The sequence below is a fragment of the Callospermophilus lateralis genome, chromosome 5, assembly GCF_048772815.1.
Source record: "Callospermophilus lateralis isolate mCalLat2 chromosome 5, mCalLat2.hap1, whole genome shotgun sequence".
In the NCBI taxonomy this organism is placed as follows: domain Eukaryota; kingdom Metazoa; phylum Chordata; class Mammalia; order Rodentia; family Sciuridae; genus Callospermophilus; species Callospermophilus lateralis.
The window spans coordinates 136,097,328-136,113,328 of NC_135309.1; the positions used below are offsets into that span (position 1 = coordinate 136,097,328).

Below are 16,001 nucleotides of genomic sequence, written 5' to 3' on the forward strand. Positions count from 1 at the left end.
TTATAAGGGATCATGGCTTGTCACTATTTTCTGAAACAAAGATGGAAACATGTTCCTGGAAATAATCACACCTATTGAGGTGAGAAGACTAAGGCAGAGAACACAAATAGAGACCAATGTAACAGAGAAACGATGCAGGTGGGGTTTTAACAGGGGGGCAGAATTGCATGAAAGGATCATAAGAAAAAAATAATATTTCCAAAAACATTCTTTCTCTAATTTTGGACAATTCTGTCAACCTTTTATACATACACACACAGACACAGACACATAAACACACAAATACATGTATACATATGTATAACTATACACACACTTACATACATATATAATTTAGAGAAAAGAAAATGATTCTCTTTCGAATCCTATACAAAACAAAATCTAAAAGTCCAATAAGAAGTAATTTTTCTATAATTAATATGGGAGACTGAGTACCGAAGTCATGAATAAAAAAAGATTTCTTATATGTGATAAAAAAGCCCTACTATTTTTGAAAATATGAATAAACTGCCTAAAATTCAAGTTTCTATCAAAAGAATGTAATAGGCACAGTACGAGAAATTATATTGGTAATACATTTTTTAGGGACAAATTAGGAAATGTGAAACAAATATTTTTTATTTTTATTTTTTTAAGAAGGAATTTACAGAATTTGGTAGCAAGAGTTATAGTGATTACAGGAAGCATCAGATACCTCTGTGGCTTAAGTATTAATGGATGAGGTTAAGGTTTTATTTCATTTTTTAAAAACTTTGCTTTTTTTAGTTATACATGAGAGTAGAAAATATTTTGGCTGATTGTACATACATAGAGTGTAACTTATTCTATTTAGAATCCCATTCTTATGGTTCTACGTGATGCAGAATTACATTGATGGCCTTTTATTCAAATACAAGATTAGAAATGTTTTGTTGGGTTGATTGTACTGAGAAAGTTATGTCCAGTTAATTCTTCCCTATTCCCCTCCCTTCATTCCTCTTTGTCTCATCCAATGAATTTCTATTTTCCTCTGCTTATTTTGGATTACCATCCACATATTAGAGAGAATATCTGGTCTTTGGTTTTTTGGAATTGGCTTATATCACTCAGCATGATATTTTCTAGTTCCATCCATTTACCAGAAAATGCTATTATTTCATTCTTTTTTATGGCTGAGTAATATTAGTTTGTGTTCTTTATTCATTCACATGTTCTTTATTCATTCATCTGTTCAAGGGCACATGGGTTGTTTTCATAATTTAACTATTGTGAGTTGAGCTGGTATAAATATTATAGTATGCTGATTTTAAGTCCTTTGAGCTTAGACCTAGAAATGGGATAACTGGGTCCAATGGTGCTTTCATTTAAAGTTTTTAAAGGAATCTCCATACTGCTTCCCATAGTGATTGCACCAATTTGCAGTCCCACCAACAATGTATGAGAATACCTTTCTCCCCACATCCTCGCCAACATTTATTGATACTTGTATTTTTTATAACTGCCATTCAGACTGACTTGAGATGGAATCTCAGTGTAGTGGCTAGAGGCTAAGGTCTTAGAACTTACAAACTTGTAGAATAGGATTCAGAATTGTTTTCAATGGAAGCAGCTAATTTTCTGATGCCTGTGTAACTTGAAGAGTTGAGATGAGCATCCCATAGAGTTGTGGCACAGTAAGAAAGGGAGGACCCTGTCAAATGGTACTAACAGAAATTGAAAAAAAATATATGGTCAGCAAGACACAAAATCTCTGGCCTCATAAAATTTATCATCAGCTCACAGAGACAAAATCTATGCATGGAATATATATATATATATATATATATATATATATATATATATATATATATATATATATATGACTACTTTATAAATACAGGACATTGTATTCATGAATTAATGAGGTATTTTTATTGAATGTACCCAGTTATATGAGATGTCCACGGCTGGAAATGATGTATCTGGAGCCCAAGAGGAATATCTCTTTTGGAGTCCCACATTACAGGCTCTTCTTAAAGCTTTGAGAGTCAATGTGGATGCTCAAACATAAGGGGAAAAAAAAAAAAAAAAGCAATCCTACATCAGGAAGTAGAAAATAACAGAAGCTAACCAAAAGTTAGAAATAGAAGTGATGATAGAAGGAAACTCAGAAATGGTTCATAAGGAGAAACACATTAAGGTATAAACACATCTAGGAAGGTTATAGACAAGTGACATAGGAAGACAATTTTGAGTAAAAGTTAAAAAAAGAAAAGTCCACAGAACTTGCAATTCAGGTATTAAATATGACCTTTGAAAAAGAATACGGGCAGGCAGAATTGACAGCATAAAAGTCAGATGTCAAATGGTTTTAATGATTATAACTAATACCATAAAGACATGAGTTAGCATTTAAAATTATTTATACCCCTTGAAGCTTATGTCCAAAAGCATGGACATGCTTCTGGAATGTTTGATGATTCTTGGAATGTTTGATTATTTCTAATGCATCCCTGGGCATTCAGAGTAGAAAGATCAAAACTTTATGTCCAGTTGTAAGGACTAAACCACTCTACATTTTGCCACTACATATTTTCACAGAATTTTCCTTGCCTCTCCCAAATGTTATATGTGAAGCAGAAAACTTCTCTTCCTGAGTCAGGTGCTTGAAATCTTGGTGTAGGCCATATATTGGCATATGGACTCTTATATCATTCTTTTCTAGGTTTCTATTGCAACAAATCAAAGGGTTTTATGTAGTTCAGAGAAGTTATAACTATAGGTATTATCAGCAATTAATAAATATTAATAAAATATGAATATTAAGAATTTTTAGGGCTGGCGATGTAGCTCAGTTGTTAAGAGTGCTTGCCTCGCATGCACAAGGCCCTGGGTTCAATCCCCAGCACCACCAAAAAAAAAAAAAAAAAAAAATTGTTAACCTGACTAAAAGTCAAGTAGGATGCAAAATAAAGATCATTTTTTTAGGTCAAATTAGGTATCACCATAAAGGTCTAATTTTATAGTATATATTAACATTTCACACATATTATTTCCTTTACTATATGACATTTACTCATGAAAACCACAGAAATATTGGTCTACTGTCTTCATTCTGTAATAAAACAAACAGATAAGCTTTTTTAACACTGATCTAAAATATACTGAAAATCAACTCTAACCTGAAAAATTCTTAAAAGAAACATTTACTTTTGGAAATGTTGTCTAAATAATATTCATTCTTTGGATCATATATTGGACAGATCTCAATAACTGTTTTGTTTTGCTTTAAAATAAATCCTTCAGATAGGTTTCTATGGCATTCCATGGTAATTTCCTGGATAAAATATTCAAATGGAATGAAGAGAGGCAAATGGTTAAAGGCAATTTCTTAAACCATCAAATAGTATAGTCTATTCTCTGTCTAACTTACTTTCAAATATTTTGTCATATCTTCATGTAAAAAATGGTTATGGTTCCAAGGGTTTTCTGGAGATTGAATCATTTATCAAACTATAACCAAACTTTTTCAATTTTTATTAGAAAAGTTATGAAGCTGAACTACAGAAGTCATTTCTACTAATCTGTTGGTTCAAAAATGTCTAGGGGGAGAGAGTGCTTTTTTGTCTCTGCACTAGTGTAAGCATATGTGTATGCTCAAGAAAGCACTTTAAGCACCATTAATGCCAATAAAGCACAGGCTGCAGTCATTTTTCATGAGTGGTGCCTTCTTTGACACCATCCCTCTGAACAACCTTCTTCATCTCTGACTGTTCATCTGTCTCACAGAAATAGCCCAGGATGTTCATTTATCATTTGAATGATGGTTGGTAAAATCTCTATTCGTTTTTCTTCAGCAGGACTAGTGTGTTTTCATGGACTATTCTTTTTAAGCTCATTAATAGCAAAGATGTTATATGGTTCACTCCTGTTCTTTCTAAGGGCTGTTGCTCACATTACAGAAAACAATAAAAAGTCAGGAGGTAGAATATGGACCCTTGGTGCATGGGGGTGATTGAGATAACAGTTCATTATTCTTAATAAGCAAATGATAGACAAAGAGAGGATGAATAAACTTTTAGAAACCTTAAAAGTGGGTCTCTCTGTCCTTGTTTCTCTGTTTCTGTCTCTCTCTTTCTAAAAAGATACTATGCAGCCACAGTGAGTTTCCTGTGGCACAGAAATCATTGCAGGTGGGACATTATTTCCAGCACTCCAGACTAGATTGCTGCAATATGCTCTATTTGAAGTTCCCTTGGAACACCTCCCAGAAGCCTCAGATAATGCAGAGTGCAGCTGTTGGAGATCGTTAGCGTAAATAGATCTGGCTTAGCTGGAAGCCTAAAGCCTGAAACTTAAATATATATCTGAGCTCAACTGTTAGTTCAAAAGCTCTGAAATAAAAAATAAATTAAAAAGTTAAAATATAAATCTTGCAGTTGAAAGACTTAAGAACCACTAACTTTGTTTTATTCCTAAAATAAAAACTAGAATTCCTAAACAAAGGTGGAAATTTTACCAATTTGCTCAGCCAGACAGGAGTGTTCTTCCAAATTTTAAGCTTTGGTGTCATGTTTTCGATATGTCCATAAACATAGAGAGTGCTATTGATCTATATATGCTTTTTTGTTTGAGTAAAATATGTACATAAATGGAAAAAATAATTTCAGTAACTTCTTTCTGGAAAAATTAAGCAATATTCTGTTATGTTATCTATACTAAAATCAATAATTTTTATATATTTAAAAATGAATAACAGAATATTCTTCTGTTAAATTTAAAATTTTTAATACATATTTTGTGGTATCAGCTGGTTTCAGAATTAAATAATACAAAATTAATTTAAAATTTCTGTAAGTTTGAATATAAAATCTACAAGACCTTTAGAGTTATTGATAGGGCTAAAAGACATACTTAAATACTCTTTAGTACCAAAAGCATATTAAGTTGAATAAAGCAGATACTTTACAATGGAAACAAAACAGAATGCAACAACAAATCTGGTCTTGTTTTTGAAATCATTGGTATAAGAAAAGAAAATGGGCTTAACACTAGGAAATTTTATATAGTATAAATCAACTACAGTTATTCAAAAAAGTATAAATATTAATGCTAATAGACTATAACAGCTACATTCACAGTCTACTACAGTTTGCCTTTATTTTGATTGTAATTTTATATTATAATCATTATTTTGGGAAGGCAGGACCAGGGATTGAACCCAGGGAGGGGAACTTGACCACTGAGCCACATCCCCAGCCCTATTTTTTTATTTTCTTAAGAGGCAGGGTATCACTGAAGTTCTTAGTTCCTCATTTTTGCTGAGGCTGGCTTTGACCTCCCAATCCTCCTGTCTCAGCCTCCTGAACTGCTAGGATTAATTACATTTTCTATATTGTGACTATTTTATGAGCCAGTGATTTTTTTCATAAAAAATAAAAATAAAACATTAGCTTTCTAATTTAAAACAACTTTGTAAAAAACTAAACATGAGAAGAATGTAGTTGAATAATTTTATTCACTGAAATATTGAGATTACTTATTTATTGGTTGATTTTGAGTTATTTAAAGCATCCATTTTATTAGATATACCATATGTAGTATATCTATATCTATATCTATCTATCTATCTAGTCATTAAGAAAATAAATGGATTTAGTAAAGATTATTCATTGTGCCTCAGATTCTACTTCTTTTTCATCTTTTTTTTGTTACATCGTAATTGTACATAATGGGGGATCATTGTCATATATTTGTACATGCATACAATATAAGAATATAATTTCATCAGTATCATTCTTCAACATTTTCTTTCTTCCTCTCCTCCCTTCCTGTGTTTCCTTTCCTCTATTATACTGATCTCCCTTTTTTTTTTGAGATACTTCACACATAGCTTTCTTTTCCTTTTTACTTTCTAGCTTTCACATGCAAGATAAAACTTATGACCCTTTATTTTCTGAGTTTGTCTTGTTTCACTTAGCATCATGTTCTCGAGTTCCATACATTCTCTTGCAAATGACACAAACATGACAAAATTTTATTCTTTTTTAATACCTTCTTTATTCTTTTTACAATTCATACATATATATGCAAATTCCATTATATATTTATATATATATATATATATATATATATATATATATATATATATCTCACATTTTCTTTATACATTCATCCATTGGTGAAAAATTAGGTTAGTTTCATAGTTTGCTCTTGTGAATTATGGTGCTATAAACACAGGTATGTATGTATTGCTGTAGTATGCTGACTTTAATTCTTTAGGGTAAATATCAAAGGGTATTTAGGATTTAGGCATTTAGGATAAATACCAAGGAGAGTGGTATAGTAGGGTCATATGTTGACTCTGATAAGGGAAATATGTGAGTGGTGGGAACATAAGGTTAAAAGACTATTTGTAGAAGGGCCCAATTTGCTGACCTCCACACACTTCTGCTTTTTTTAAATTTTTATTATTGGTTGTTCAAAACATTACACAGTTCTTGACATATCATATTTCATACATTTGATTCAAGTGGGTTATGAACTCCCATTTTTACCCCATATACAAATTGCAGAATCACATCGGTTACACATCCACTGTTTTACATATTGCCATACTAGTGTATGTTGTATTCTGCTGCCTTTCCTATCCTCTACTATCCCCCCTCCCCTCCCCTCCCCTCCCATCAGTTTGCCTGAATTCAGTCTTCAAGATATGTTACATTCCTCAGAAAACTACCTGCTATCTTCAGGAGAAATGTAGGTCCTGAAATGCTGACAAGAATATTACAATTTTGGGTAAACCTTGTAATTCTTATACTATATCCCAGAACTCAGAGAGATAACAATAATCTCCCTTAACCATAAAATCTGCAATCATATGTTCTAAAATTAGAACTGGTCAGTATGGGCCAAAGTGACCTAGAGTTATGATGCATAATGAAGACAGGAAATTCTGATGTAATCCAGCTGTCAGTCAAAAGTCAGGAGGTGAACCTTAGTGAGATTCTCTGGAAACTTCCCTGGGACCCCCTAATAAAATTGAAGGACAGGACACATAACCCATCCTTCTTCTCTCACAGAGGAACCACAATTGAGAGTGTCCATCATATTCTCTTTCCTATTCCTTCTAATAATCTCTTTCCAGTTACTCTCAGTGACATACCTGAAATATCTCTGACCCTATTGTAAGAATTGGGCTTTGAAGAGGGGGGCTTGTGCTCCCTCAGTTTCCCAGAATACCTCAGCTCTGTAACAATCACATTCATATACTTTTTAGGAAGATGCTTCATAATTACAAATATAAGCATAATACTATAAAACTATTTTATTTTATCTGATAGAACAATTTTATGAGTAATACTGTGAGTAGTATACTAAACAATTGAAGGTATTACAATTCAGGGACAGGCTAACAATATGGGGGACTGAGGCACTCTTACATATTCAGTTTAGAATAAATCTCACTAACTTATTCTTGGACAATAACAACAATATGAAAATGAAACAAATTAAGTAGTTTATTAATTATAAGAATTACAAAAATGATTTATTTTATACACGATCTTAAAGTTTAGAAAATTTTATTTATTTTTTTTTTCAAATGTTTTTCAGCCTTTCACATATTTCTTACCAAAAAGTTTACTATCATAGTAAAAATATTTTAACTGTAAAAAAAAATACTTCTAGGGCCTACTAATCAATATTTGAATATTGACACTGAAATAATTAATAAAAGAGTCACTATTGAACTAAAATTTGAATATTTTTATTTTTGTATTCTTAAATATTATCTTCTCATCAATATAATTTACCTTAAAATATGATTAATTTTGGTATTATCACAAATAAAACAGCTTAGTCTTGATTATGATCAACACAAGTATTTCAACTTCATTTTTTCTTCAAATTTTGTTAATATATTTTTATTTCTTTTAAAGTGGTCTGGCTAAAAATATAATTATGTATTGATTATGTATTAGAGTATTTATACTTAATGTCATTGTTGAAGAGGTTGTATTCTTCTAATATGAAAAATCAACTAGTTTTACAAGTGTGGAGGTGTGATTTTTAAATACTTCTTTTATTTTTAAAAATAATAATGTTCATAATTTGAACCAAAACTATCTAAATTATAAGCATTAAAAATCTAAAAATTGAAATGTTGCAATAAACATTATGTAAAAGGCATTAGAATCTCTGAAGAAATTTTCAAAAATATTTTAGAAAACAACTTTGCACATTATTTTGAGGTGGAAAAATAGAGATAAATCCATGTACCTGAGGATAATCAGTTCTTCTGCAAATGTTTGAAATGTGGATAATAGTTACCATATTAAAAATAATGCAAAACCCCAAAAAAAAGGCAGTTTGACAAATATTTTAGGTTTAAATTTATGGATGAAAATTCTTCTTAAAAACTATATTTTGTTGTTTAAACAAGATTTTTTATTCATAAATCTGTGCAATTCAGGCCAAGCATGTAAAATATTCTCTGATAAAGCAGATTTTTTAATGAATATCAAAATTATGACTCCCTAAAATTCTGGAACATCTAGGAAATGTTTGATCACCAGTATAAATAAACAAGAGAAAGTACTATATTCATTGACTAAAAGAATAAGAAGATTACAAGGAATTTTGAATCTATTTTGCACAAATATTCAATGAATAAGTCAAGATAAGTTTCCTGAGCAGATATTCTTTTCTTCTTTTCTTCCTTTTCTCTTTTAATCATATTCAAATTTATGAAAACTATTCTGTGCTCTTTTCCCAATAGAATAGACTATCTGCAACAATTTGTGCTTTTTCTCTGAATTAGATTTCACCAATATAACAAGTTGTAGGTTTATAAAATCCCAAGGAAGCTTACTTGGTGAGCTTTAACATCTTTCCAAAGGAACAAACCTCATATATACATTTACTACTATATAGTTTTATGGTGTAAGACAAAGAATTACTACTAATCAAAATATAGAAAGAAAAGCTCCAATTGGTGCCACATTATATACCAAAAATAAATTATTTATTTGGACACTCAATCCTAACCTAAGATATTAAGCAAATTATTTACACACAAACATACATTCACAATTATATTACAGTGGCAGTTCTGAAAAGCAAGAAGTGAGTTTGGGTCTCTGATTGGGGGAATCATTAACACCATCATGAAGATTTACATAAATTATGTTTCCTTCAAAGTAGACACTATTCTGTGTCCTACTAATTGGGATTAACTTGTATGCATGCTACTTAAGTCCAAGCATAAGTTACCATTGAAGTCACTATTTTCCTGTATGTATTATTTTTGCTTTTATTCTTTATTTGTTCTAAGACTTTAGGCAAGATATCTTACCATTTTTAGTATGAAATATATGTATACAGGCAAAGGAAAATTTTCACTTAGCTGTCTGAGGTTTGCTGAAACAAACTGACAAAGATAGATTAAATAGAGGATATGTAGTGCCAATATACAGAGAGCAAAATAAGAAAAATCATAGTATGGGGAAAATCATGAATGCTGTTACCCAGTAATTATTCAAAAACTTATATATATCCTTCCAAAAGTGGAAAAGAGAATGGAAAATATCAGGATAATAATAAATAATTATTAAGGTAACATGACGGGTTTGGAGAACAAAAACTGCCCTGGGCCAATGTCTGTTACCTCTAGAGCTGACCATGGTTGTCAGTGATTCTCCATGGGATGACAATCAAGGATAAGAGTGTGTAGCACAACTGTCCAAATATGGTGGTGAGAGTGGAGTTCCCTCCCTGTTTATCAATTCAGGTTTCCTGCGAACTCAGGCAAGGGACCAAACATAACTGCTGTCTTCCTTGGGGTTTAGAATTTAAGTAGACATGAAAATGTTGCAGAAATCTTCTCCATACGCTGACAGGAAAGAAACGAGAAGATCATATAAACCTGGAATTTGGGCCTGCTTTTAAACAAAGTGATTCCTTCAATATCATCTGTCAATGTGATTTCAATTTTTAAAATTGCCATATTTTTAATCAATGCTATTTTACTTCAACATTTTAAATATTGATGATTGTACAATACTATTCAATACATTTTAAAAAATGTTGATTCCACATTATGTATAGCCAAGAGACTGGGATCCTAATTAGAATAAGATAATATGTCATGTTTGAATAATATGTCAAAATATAGTCTACTGTCAAATATGAAAAAATGTTAAGTGTAAAAAATTTAAAAAGAAATACATAAACTAAAAGTCATGGAGGAATACATGAGAAAAATTTTCATTCATTTATTCAACCAACATTTATTGAAAAATTTTATATGCCAAGCTATATTGTAAGTCCTTGAAACAAAGTTTTGCAGAAGAAAATAAAGAGACCTAATTCTTTTGGATCTTATGTTCTTAAAAAGAGATGTAAAAAGCAAATAAAATGTTAATATAAAAAAAATGTTGATGGTTCAATAAGATTTAAGTGATCTACTAATTATGATGCATGAAGTGGTACAGCAATCAGTTACATCCTCCACCAGGACAGAAACTTCATACAGCTTTTAGGAACTGGAAGAAAAAGATCATAAATAAAAGAACAAATGCATGATTTCAATGTGGGAAGAGGGCCAAGAAACCAAATGAATGGAACATTTGAAAAAGCAATATTGTGCTGAAGGGTAAGAAAATGTCACTGTGTGTGTGTGTGTGTGTGTGTGTGTGTGAGAGAGAGAGAGAGAGAGAGAGAGAGAGAGAGAGAGAGAGAGGTTGTAGGCATGCACCACTTGCCTGCCTGGAATGTCACTTTTAATTTGCTGGTAAAAGAAGTACTATTTCAGAAATTAAAATTTAATGGAGAATGTAAGAATAAGAGTGAGACCGACATGTTAAGACTGTAATTAACTTTCCTATGTACATATAAGAATGTACCACAGTGAATCTCACCATCTTATACATCCACAAGAAACTAATTGAGACACACACACACACACACACACACACACACACACATCTACAAGGAAATAGCAAAAAGATCAGGACAATAGAGGGAGGGAAGGGAGGAGGGGTGTGAAAGCGGAAGTACTGGGGACTGAATTAGAACAAATTATGTTTCATGCTTTTAGAATTATGTCAGAATAAATCCTATTGTGATGTATGACTAAAAATAATCAATAAAATGGCATATACAAAGTTCAATGCAAAATTTGCAACTATAGAAAAAAGTTATTTAAACTTAAATGTTTAGAAATTTGTTTAATTCAATTAATATTTTAATATGTAAATTTTGCATTGAAAATTCAAAAGTCTGAATTCACAATATGCAATGAAGAAAAGCAAAACTAATTTTTTCAAATGACGTATTTTGGTCTCAAATATCAGTGTTTCTATTATCTTTAAAAGAATACATGTTAAGAGTTCTCTATTTCTTCTTTTAGTTTTGTTTTCAAAATTAAATTCAATAAATTTGTTTGGAAAAAAAAAGACTATAAGTGAAGACACACTGAGGTGAGAAAACAGTAAATACACAATGATTGTAGGAGGAAACAACTTGACATTTTGAAGGAAATAAGGCCAGTACATGTGTTACGTACCTGAGCAAAAGAGTTATAGGAAGTAAAACTAGAAATATAAGGATGGTTAGAGATAATAAGTGAGGTCTGGACTTAGTATGTAATCATCAGCTGACTTTGTGTAATGTACAATCAGCTGCATAAAGATGAATGACACAATCCATGGAGAAAAACGGAAAGAAGAAAAATATTACACTAAGGTAGAAACCCAAAGCATGCCTAGATTTAAACATCAGATGAAAAAATGCTCACCATCTCTAGCAGTCAGAGAAATGCAAATCAAAACCACCCTAAGATACCATCTCACTCCAGTAAGATTGGCAGCCATTATGAAGTCAAACAACAAGAAGTGCTGGCGAGGATGTGGGGAAAAGGGTACTCTTGTACATTGCTGGTGGGACTGCAAATTGGTACGGCCAATTTGGAAAGCAGTATGGAGATTCCTGGGAAAGCAGGGAATGAAACCACCATTTGACCCAGCTATTGCCCTTCTCAGACTATTCCCTGAAGACCTTAAAAGAGTGTACTACAGGGATACTGCCACATCGATGTTCATAGCAGCACAATTCACAATAGCTAGACTGTGGAACCAACCCAGATGCCCTTCAATAGACGAATGGATAAAAAAAAAAATGTGGCATTTATATACAATGGAGTATTACTCTGCACTAAAAAATGACAAAATCATGGAATTTGCAGGGAAATGGATGGCATTAGAGCAGATTATGCTAAGTGAAGCTAGCCAATCCCTAAAAATAAATGCCAAATGTCTTCTTTGATATAATGAGAGCAACTAAGAACAGAGCAGTGAGGAAGAGCAGGAGGAAAAGATTAACATTAAATAGAGACATGAGGTGGGAGGGAAAGGGAGAGAAAAGGGAAATTGCACGGAAATGGAAGGAGACCCTCATTGTTATACAAAATTACATCAAAATTACATATAAGAGGTTGTGAGGTGAATTGTTAAAAAAAAAAAAAAAGGAGAGAAATGAGTTACAGTAGATGGGGTAGAGAGAGAAGATGGGAGGGGAGGGGAGGGGGGATAATAGAGGATAGGAAAGGTAGCAGAATACAACAGTTACTAATATGTCATTATGTAAAAATGTGGATGTGTAACCGATGTGATTCTGCAATCTGTATTTGGGGTAAAAATGGGAGTTCATAACCCACTTGACTCTAATGTATGAAATATGATATGTCAAGAGCTTTGTAATGTTTTGAACAACCAATAAAAAAAAAGGAAAAAAAAAAGATGGATATCATTACCCTAAGTACCTGTATGACTGCAAATATGGTGTGATGCTACATCATGTACAATCACTGAAATGAAAAGTTGTGCTGCAATTATGTACAATGAATCAAAATGTATTCTGCTGTCATACATATACCTAATTAGAATAAATAAATAAAATTTTTTAAAAAAGAAAAAAAAAAAAAGAACAATGAGCTGGGGTTGTGGTTCAGAGGTAGAACACTTGCCTAGCATGTGCTAGACCTTGGCTAGAATGTGACAAGGGAGATAAGTAAAAATAGTGGTAGGAAAAAGAGAATACTCTCGATTAAAAGGATCCATAGAACTGACAGTTCCAAGAAACTGGGAGGTTGTGTGAAAGTTTACAGATATGTCATCGAACACAATACAATTAGTAGTAGAAAAAATGTTCAAAGGAATCATTTGAATAATAAAATAGGGAACTAATTATATTTGAAAAAAATATTTTTAATTGGAAAAGAAAGGAACTAAAGACAAATTTGATTGAAGAGGGAATAGTATGTCTCGCTTTCTATTCTAATTTGAGAGAAGCAGTTAACTCTGTAATATGGCTCATTTCTGTATACATATGTCCATACACCTATTTTGGTAAGCTGAAATGTTATTCCAATTTTTCATTGTAACGAACTAGGATTTAACATTCACAGAATTGGCCTCACCTGGACTTTGCATTTCTCCCATGATTGCTTAGGACAATGGGATGTTATTAGATGTAAATATACCAATTATTAACCTATGCATTCACAGTTGTGCTTGCCATTTTGTTTTTCACATATGGATGAAAGATCATTTAACAGTTGGCCATGAATCACAGTTACAGAATAATGGACATGGAGCAAAACTACTGATTCAGACCTGCAGATTTTCAGGTCTCATCAGATTTTCAGCATCCATCAGATTTTCAGCATCTATCAGAGTTATCAAGAATAGCAGGCACATAATTTGAATCATAATCATCTCAACTGATCTGAAGACAAATGAAAGAGAAATTAGGAAATGTTAAAGAGGTAAAAAAAAAAAAATGGTAAACCATAGAGCTGGGGTTGTAGCACAGTGGTAGTGTTCTTACCTAGTATGGGTGAGGCACTGTGTTCAATCCTCAGCCACCACATAAAAATAAAGGAAATAAAGGTCCATCAACAACTAAAAATAATTTTTAAAAAATGTTGAACCATGACATAAAATGTCAAAGTGTTGTATGCAGTAAATTGGGAGATAGAAAATACATGAAGTGGCTTGGCATTTTAGCTCTATGGAGCACATGCCTAGCAAAACTGAGGCACTGGGTTTGATTCTTAGGAATCACATATGAATGAATGAATGAATAAATAAATAAATAAATAAATAAATAAATAAATAAATAAATATTCTACATCCATCCACAGCTATCAAAAAATTTTGTTAAAAAATAAATACATGATATATACAGGTCATGATGAGGAAGGAATTTTGAAAACAATGTGATGTTTGATAACAGTGAACTTTATGAAAATAAGCTTATCAATTAGCAAGTCAGATGTAGAGGTACAAGAACAAACATAGAAATTTTGCAATTTTAAAAGAAATGTTTTTCTCAGCACTAAATATTGTAGAACTTACAATAGACATCCAGAAGAAAAATTCCCAAACTCAGAAAGCCCTAAGAAAGCCACTACCTCAAGGCAAGTAAAAAATCAAGGACTGTGACTCTAACAGAATTTTTCAAGTCTTGTCAAATATACAGGAAGTATTCTCTATACGTTTTAAGGCAGAAAAATATGTTTCAAAAGGATGACATTTGTGAACTCTTAGAAGAGTACTTTGATAAATACATAAATAATGGGATTTTTAAAGAAGTTATGATGTGCATTTTTACCAATCAACAGGAATTCAAAGTCACTCATGGAATAAAAGTGGAAACTACTTCAGGAATTTGTCTCAGTCACAGTATTGGAGAGGTTGCAGTCTGAGATTAGGTGGACCCTTCGCTTTGGGCCTGTGGTGGACATTCCAGATGGCAATGTCAGGAGGTGTGTGGCAGAGCAAATTGTTTACGTCACAAGCCAGGGAGAAGAGCATTAAGAAAGTGTACAGTTCCTACAATTTTCTTCAAAAGCATACCACTAATTACCTAAGGACTTCCCACCTCCCACCAGGTCCCTCCTCCCAAATGTTCAACCTCTTTCCAATAGGGACACCCTAGGAACCAAATTTTAACAAATGTGTCTTTGGGGAAAATTTAAGATCCAATCTATATCTCTGTTCCCCTTGCTCCCAACGTGTCATGTGCATCTCACCTAGCGAAAGGCTTTCACTTCACTTGTAAGAGTCCCAAAGTTCATTACTATTTTATGATTGCTCAAAAATCCATGTTCATAGTATCCTAAAAGTCTCTAGGAAAACTGAGTTGTGAGCCCCAATAATTTTTTAAAAATATAGATATCTACATGTAATATAAAATGAGAGATGGAAACAAGTTAAATGTTCTTATTTCAACATGGAGGAATAGAAAAATATAGAGGAGGGATCAATTCAAAGCAATGGTGAAACCCAGAAGGGCAAACACTAATTACTAAATCTTTATGTCTGGTTTCAGGAGCACACTGTCAGGATACTGTGATCCTGATGACCCTCTTCTATTGTTTTAATCCATTTTAGCCCATAAGGCCTCTCGATTGACTGGGTTTTGCATGCTTCTTGCAGCTTCTCACAAAAGATGTTCTATGTTCCTGATTTCTTGGAATTTCTATCCCAGTTTTGTTTCATCCCACAGCTCCGTATAGCCCTGTTGGGGCTGTTTACATATGTGTGCCTTCTGAGACTTTACTTTGAAGTCTAAATGGAAGCTGATATGATTCCATAATGCTTTTTTTTTTTTTTTTTCTGGTGCTGGGGATTGAATCCAGGGCCTTGTGCATGCAAGGCAAGCACTCTACCAACTGAGTTATATCCCCATCCCAACTCCTTAATGCTTGCATTCTTCATGCCTGCAAAACTAGCATCACATGGGCAATGCCAAGATCTGTCACTGGTCTCTGCTATACATGAACCTAGTTCAACCAAAGCTGCAGCCTCTACGTTTTGTTTGATGACCAGGAGGAAATGAATTCCCATTTGGTTTCAGGACTGACTCAGGCTATTTTATTAAGTGATTTTACCCTAGAAAATTTTTGAAACCACCCTTGTGTGGTTACTATCTACTCATTTGTTTTCTCTTTACCAAGTGACTTGTGCTCTTGAGTCTGT

The 16,001-nt window shown here is 32.5% G+C and overlaps 1 non-coding gene across 1 annotated transcript; it reads left to right on the forward strand.

Annotated features, from left to right (window-relative positions):
* The first annotated feature begins 2,798 nt into the window (after positions 1-2,798).
* Positions 2,799-2,872, forward strand: Trnaa-cgc (transfer RNA alanine (anticodon CGC)). Its single transcript has one exon. It is a non-coding gene; the product is annotated as a tRNA-Ala (tRNA).
* Positions 2,873-16,001: the final 13,129 nt, after the last annotated feature.